Raw genomic sequence first — 7,212 nt, forward strand, 5'->3', positions numbered from 1 at the left:
TAAGGGAAAGGAGATAGACGCATTCAGGTAGGTCTGAGAAATGAGACAGACACAGCATTCTCTATTGAGAGAGTCCAAATGTTCCTACCTGTTATCATTCACTTGGCCCTTGGTGTCATCCTCAGTGGCTCCTACAGAGAGTCAGTGATCAGAGTCCTGGTAGGGGACCCACAAAGCCCCTCCCCACACTCCTCCCAGGTTAACCCTTCCCCCTCCAGGACGTACTGTTTTTGGCTCGACACCAGCACAAGCAGAGGAGAAGGATAAGGAGGAAGAGGAAAGGTAGAATGCTGATGACTGAGGTCACAGTCACAGTGGGAAGGTAGTCATCTCCAGGAGGATTTAGGTAGACTTCAGGTAGATCTAGGAATTAGTAAACAGTGAAGATCTGTTATTGATCTCCTCTTGGATTAATTCATCCATTCAATAAATATTTATTGTGTGTCTTCCATATATGAGGCAAGTTATTGGATGTTTTGGAAACTGTAGTGAACCTACCCAATAACAGAGTCTAGACATGTGAACCAATACACAGAAGTTGCTACTCTTATTATATGATAAAACTATCTACCCTGCATTATAAGAGAGATTTCTTTGGGAGATGATCCCCGAAGGATAAGAAACACATAGATCTCCGAAGTGCAAGAAGAACTGCCTTCCAGGAAGAGGGAACAACATATGCAAACTCAGAGGTGAGAAGGAGTTTTGCGTGACCCACACACAGAAAGGACAAATGGTACATAATGTGAAAAATGGCTCTTGGTAAAGATAGAAACGTCAGGAGATATCAGCAAAGGTCCAAAACACTGGAAGCTGAGGAGAAGAGTCTGGATTTAAGTTTAAATGTAATAATGACCCACAAAGGGATTAACAAGCAGTGAGCTTGTAATTTTTTAAATTACTACATTTCTGGTGTGATAAATGGATTTAAGGGGCCAGGTGGAAAGTGGAGGGACAATTAGGGAACATGCTACAGGCAGCTACATGACAAATGATCATGTAATGACAATGTGGTGGTGATGAAAGAAAAAAGGGAATGGATTTGAGGATAGAAATGATGAGCTTTGAGATTTAGAGATGCAGCAGATGGGCACTGAGAGCAAAAGAGGGGCATCATATATCATTCTCGATGAATTGATCATTGGAGAGGATGCATGGCATCTATTGAGATGGGAAGACCAATACAAGGAGGAGGTTCTGAGATGTGTTGGGAGTTCTGCCGAGATTCTCATTAGGTGTCTGAGCAGATGTCAAAGATTCCATTGGATAAGAAATTCACGGGAGCATTTTTGACTGGAGTGAGTGATAAGTTTGATAGCCATCAGCAGATACTGGACAACTGAAGCAGATCATCTTTAATCTACCCATTTTAATCCAATGTTAGTCTTCCCTGTCAACTTAAGAACAAATATCATTGCTTGGCATGATAAAAACTCTCAGCAAAGTGGGCATAGAGGGAACATGTATACTTCAACATACAGACCATATAAGACAAACCTACAGCCAACATCATACTCAACAGTGAAAAGCCAAAAGCATTTCCTCTGAAGTCAGAAATAAAGACCCGGATGTCCATTCTCACCACCTTTATTCACATAGTATTGGAAGTCCTAGACACAGCAATCAGACAAGAAAAATAAGCAAAAGTCATTTGAATTGTAAAGGAGAAGTGAAGCTCCCTGTTTGCGGTTGACATGACACTATATATAAAAAAATATCCTAGATACCACCAAACTAATACTAGAGCTCATCAATGAACTTGGTAAAGTTGTAGGATATAAAATTAATATACAGAAATCTGCTGCATTTCTATACACTAACAACAAAACATCAGAAAGAGAAATTAAGGAAACAATCCCATTTACCATTACATCAAGAAGAATGAAATACCTAGGAATAAACCTACCTAAGGAGATAAAAGACCTGTACTCAGAAAACTATAAAACATTGATGAAAGAAATTGAAGATGACACAGAGAGAAAGATACATCATGTCTATGGATTGGAAAAATTAACACTGTTAAAATAGCCATACTACCTGAGGCAATCCACAGATTCAATGCAATCCCTATTAAAATGCCAATGGCATTTTTCACAGAAATAGAACAAATAATTTAAAAATTCTTATGAAAACACAAAAGACCTCAAATAGTCAAAACAATCTTGAGAAAGAAGAATAGAGCTGGATTTATCACACGCCCCACTTCAGTCTATACTACAAAGCTACAATAATCAAAACAGTATGGTACTGGCATAAAAACAGACATATAGATCAATGGAACAGGACAGAAAGCCCAGAAATAAACCCACTTAATCTGCAACAAAGAAGGCAAGAACATACAATGAAGAAAAGACAGTCTTTTCAATAAGTGATGCTGGGAAAACCAGGCAGCTACATGTAAAAGAATGAAGTTACAACATTCTCTAACACCATATACAAAAATAAACTCAAAATGGATTAAAGACCTACATGTAAGCTTGGAAACCATAAAATTCCAAGAATAAAATATAGGCAGAACACTCTTTGACATAAATTGTAGCAATATTTTTTTAATCTATCTCCCTAAAGCAAAGGGAAAAAAAGCAAAAATAAACAAATGGGACTTAATTAAACATAAAAGCTTTTGCACAGCAAAAGAAAACACTGACAAAATGAAAAGACAGGGATTTCCCTGGTGGTCCAGTGGTTAAGAATCTGCCTTCCAATGCAGGGGACTTGGGTTCGATCCCTGGTCGGGGAATTAAGATCCCGCATGCCGCGGGGCAACTAAGCCCTCATATCGCAACTACTGAGTCCGCGCACCACAACTAGAGAGCCCGCATGCCACAACTACAGAGCCCATGCGCTCTGGAGCCTGTGCACCACAACTGCACAGTCCACGTGTTCTGAAGCCTACGCACCACAACTAGAGAGAAGTCTGCATGCCACATCGAAGAGCCTGTGGGCCACAACAAGAGATCCTACGTGCCGCAACTAAGACCCGATGCAGCCAAAAATAAATAAATAAATAAAGATTTTTAAAAAATGAAAACACAACCTACTGAATAGGAGAAAATATATGCAAATGATATGACCAACAAGGAGTTAGTACCCAAAATATGTAAACAGCTTATACAAAGCACCAGCAAAAAACCCCAAACAACCTGATTTAAAATGAGCAGAAGAACTGAATAGACATTTTTCCAAAGAAGACACACAGATGGCCAACAGGCACATGAAAAGATGCTCAATATCATTAATCATCAGAGAAATGCAAATTAAAACCACAACGAGGGACTTCCCTGGTGGCGCAGTGGTTAAGAATCCGCCTGCTAATGCAGGGGACACTGGTTCGAGCCCTGGTCCGGGAAGATCCTACATGCCACGGAGCAACTAAGCCTGTGCGCCACAACTACTGAGCCTGCGCTCTAGAACCCGTGAGCCACAGCTACTGAAGCCCACGTGCCTAGAGCCTGTGCTCCGCAACAAGGGAAGCCACTGCAGTGAGAAGCCCACGCACAGCAACAAAGAGAAGCCCTCGCTTGCCGCAAGTAGAGAAAGCCCACACACAGCAATGAAGACCCAACGCAGCCAAAAATAAATTAATTAATTAAAAAAAAAAACACACACACAACGAGACATTCTCTCACACCAGTCGGTATGGCTATCATCAAGAAGACCACAAATAACAAGTGTTGGCAAGGAGGTGGAGAAAAGGCAACCCTCATACACTGCTGGTGGGAATGTAAACTGGAGCAGGCACTATGGAGAACAGTACGGAGACTTCTCAAAAAACTAAAAATAGAACTACCACTACTGGGTATACATTCGAAAAAAATGAAAACACAAATTCTAAAAGATACATGCACCCCAATGTTCACAGCAGTACTATTTACAATAGCCAAGACAGAATCAATCCTAATTGTCCATCAGTAAATGAATAGATAAAGAAGATGTGATATACAGGTATATACAATGGCATATTAATCATTAAAAAAAATCTTGCCGGGTTTCCCTGGTGGCGCAGTGGTTGAGAGTCTGCCTGCCGATGCAGGGGACATGGGTTCGTGCCCTGGTCCGCGAGGATCCCACATGCCGCGGAGCGGCCGGGCCCATGAGCCATGGCCGCTGAGCCTGCGCGTCCAGAGCCTGTGCTCCGCAACGGGAGAGGCCACAGCAGTGAGAGGCCCGCATACCGGAAAAAAAAAAAAAAAAAATCTTGCCATTTGTGACAACATGGGTGGATCTAGAGGGTATTCTGCTACGTGAAATAAGTCAGAGAAAAGACAAATACTATACGCTCTCACTTATATGCGGAATCTAAAGAACAAAACAAACAAAACAAACAAAACAAACAAAACGAAAATAGAGTCACAGGACCAGAGAGAAATAAACGGGTGGCTGCCAAAATAAGTGAAGGGGCTTAAGAAGTACAAACCTTAAGTCATCTAATGAATAAGTGACAGGGACGAAATATACAGCACAGGGCCTGTGGTCAATAATAATGTGCCCTCGGCAATGGGAAAACCTCAATAAATGTTATCTAGCAATTGTTAACATTACACAATGACCCCTAATCTGAGCAAAATGTTGTTGTCTGAGCTTGACATGCATTGCATCTTAACTGATGCAACACCATTCTTCTTTTTTTTTTTTTTTTTGGCCATGCCCCCCGTGGCTTGTGGGATCTTAGTTCCCCAACCAGGGATTGAACCTGGGCCATGGCGGTGAAATCGCCAAGTCCTAACCACTGGACTCCCAGGGAACTCCCGTTATTTCATTTTAGAAAGAAGGAACTTGGGACCCAAATGCAGGAAACTGCTTGCAAAATGTCCCAGAACCAGTAAATGTTGAGGTCTTCATTTTAAATAACTTTTTTTTTTTTTTTAGTGGTACGCGGACCTCTCACTGCTGTGGCCTCTCCCGTTGCGGAGCACAGGCTCCAGACGCGCAGGCTCAGCGGCCATGGCTCACGGGCCCAGCCGCTCCGCGGCATGTGGGATCTTCCCGGACCGGGGCACGAACCCGCGTCCCCTGCATCGGCAGGCGGACTCTCAACCACTGCGCCACCAGGGAAGCCCGAGGTCTTCATTTTACTGCAAGTCTGCCTCCTGAGTAAGAGTACCTTCCTGTGAACAAACCTTCCATAGATGAGGGAGATGGAAGCAGTTGAGGTGATAGCAAATGGAAAGGACACACAACACACCCAATGGGTGATGGTCCCATACCCACAGGGGGGTCTGGTGCCCGTACAAATGTCCCCAGTTCTCTGTGTCTGCGTTGTGAATGTCGACCTCAACTGTGTTCCCTTTCTGCATTATTTGAAAACCTGGGCATTCCCTTCTTGACTCATCTGTGCTGATGGGGAATAGCAGGGGATCAGGAAGCTTTCCAGAGAAGGGGAGAGGTTTTCCACCAGAGATTGGCATAATGGTGAAGAATTAAAACATTAAAAACAAATAACACGACGAGTGGATGAAGAGATGGTGCAGGTTAAAGGCTGGGATGCTTTCAAGGCTACTCAAGCTCATCCCTCAGTCCACTCGGCCCATTTCAGAGTTCTCTAGGCAGAAAAGGGAGAAAACACTCACCCGTTTGTGCCCGAACCCTTTGATCCCAGCAAGACACTGAAACAGAGAAAGACTTGGTAAGAGATGTCTCCCGATAATACAGTGAGTGATTCCCAAACACCTGAGCTCAGGGCATCACGTCTAGACCAAACTGAAGAAAAGTGGCCCTATGGGTGATCTCTCTGTAAGTCACTGACCCCAGGACTTCATAAAGGAAGAGTCCCACAAGAGGAACCCAGGTTATAAACCTCTTATCTACATCCTCTTCCCTCACCAGCCTCCCACACAATTTCCCTTGCCCCACTCACCAAGTCCGAGAAGAAAAATGACCCCCAGGGACATGGCAGCGCCTAAGTCCACAGCTCCGCACCAGGCAGCACAGCCAACTGGGCAGCGGATCTTCGCAGCAGGACACGCCCGTGGAGGGGACAGCCTGGGGCTTTAAACCCCTTGCCGAGGAGTGACAACATCCCCTGCTCAACATAAAGGGGAACCGCTCCTTGTGCAAGACTAGGGCTTTGCCTCTCAGCCCTCCACCATATCACCCCGCTGGGCATGAGTTACTCTGTGGGTTTCCTGCTGTGATCTTACAGCCACAGAGACGTGGGAGATTTGTGCCACACTCTCCACAATGATTTGTTTATCTACCATCGAAGAACTGAAGGCAGCTTTACCCACCCGAAAAAAATGAGGTGAAATGTAGTTCGAAAAGACGGAATCTAATATATGAAACTACTAGGGATGGTGTTGCAGACCTAAAGCGAACTAGAGAATGTGGTGGAGAGCAACGTGGGTCCAGGGAAGGTGCCTGGAAGACCAGTTCTTTTGTAGGATTTGGATTCTCTGTAGTAACAGTGGGTATGAAAAGGTTCAGCTAAGAGTAAATTTTTCCTGAATGGCTGCATTCCAAGGTTTATGTCCTGACCAAGAATCTCTGATGGGGGCATTAATATCAACTCACCAGAAATGAGTGTTTTAGTTTGCTTGGGATGATCAATGACCCTCCTTTAATCTGAGAAACATGTAAATCCCTGAGTATCTGATGTTTTATATAGGCTTCTTTTTTAAAAAATTAATTTCTTTATTTTTGGCTGTGTTGGGTTGCTGCACGCAGGCTTTCTCTAGTTGCGGTGAGTGGGGGCTACTCTTCATTGCGGTGCGCGGGCTTCTCTTGTTGCGGAGCATGGGCTCTAGGTACACGGGCTTCAGTAGTTGTGGCACGCAGACTCAGCAGTTGTGGTGCACGGGCTTAGATGCTCCACGGCATGTGGGATCTTGCCGGACCGGGGCTCAAACCCATGTCCCCTGCCTTGGCAGGCGGATTCTTAACCACTGCGCCACCAGGGAAGTCCGGAACATCATTTCTTACCCCTAGCATAGCAAGTAATTTTTCAAGCTTTATTGGGGTGTAATTGCTATGCAAATAAATTTTTACATATTTAATGTATACATCTTGATGGATTTAGACATATAGCAGGTAATTTTTTTGAATGAATCCTGGACATCATGTATGAAAATGTGAGTATCTTATGACCTTCTTCCTCCATAAAATATATCATTTTCATTTGTCAGGAAATTATAGTAGGAGCATATTCCTGTTATTACATGTAACACTGAAATGAATTGCTTTGAGCATTTAGATATATAGATTCTATCAAATATT

At 43.5% G+C, this 7,212-nt stretch overlaps 1 long non-coding RNA gene across 1 annotated transcript; it reads right to left on the minus strand.

Moving 5' to 3' along the window:
• Positions 1-65: 65 nt before the first annotated feature.
• LOC307178694 lies at positions 66-6,753 on the minus strand. Its single transcript, XR_013825264.1, has 3 exons — positions 5,571-6,753; positions 226-363; positions 66-131 (listed from the first exon to the last, which is right to left on the minus strand). It is a non-coding gene; the product is annotated as an uncharacterized lncRNA (long non-coding RNA).
• Between the last annotated feature and the right edge of the window lie 459 nt (positions 6,754-7,212).

This window comes from Stenella coeruleoalba, assembly GCF_951394435.1.
Source record: "Stenella coeruleoalba genome assembly, chromosome: 20".
Lineage (NCBI taxonomy): Eukaryota > Metazoa > Chordata > Mammalia > Artiodactyla > Delphinidae > Stenella > Stenella coeruleoalba.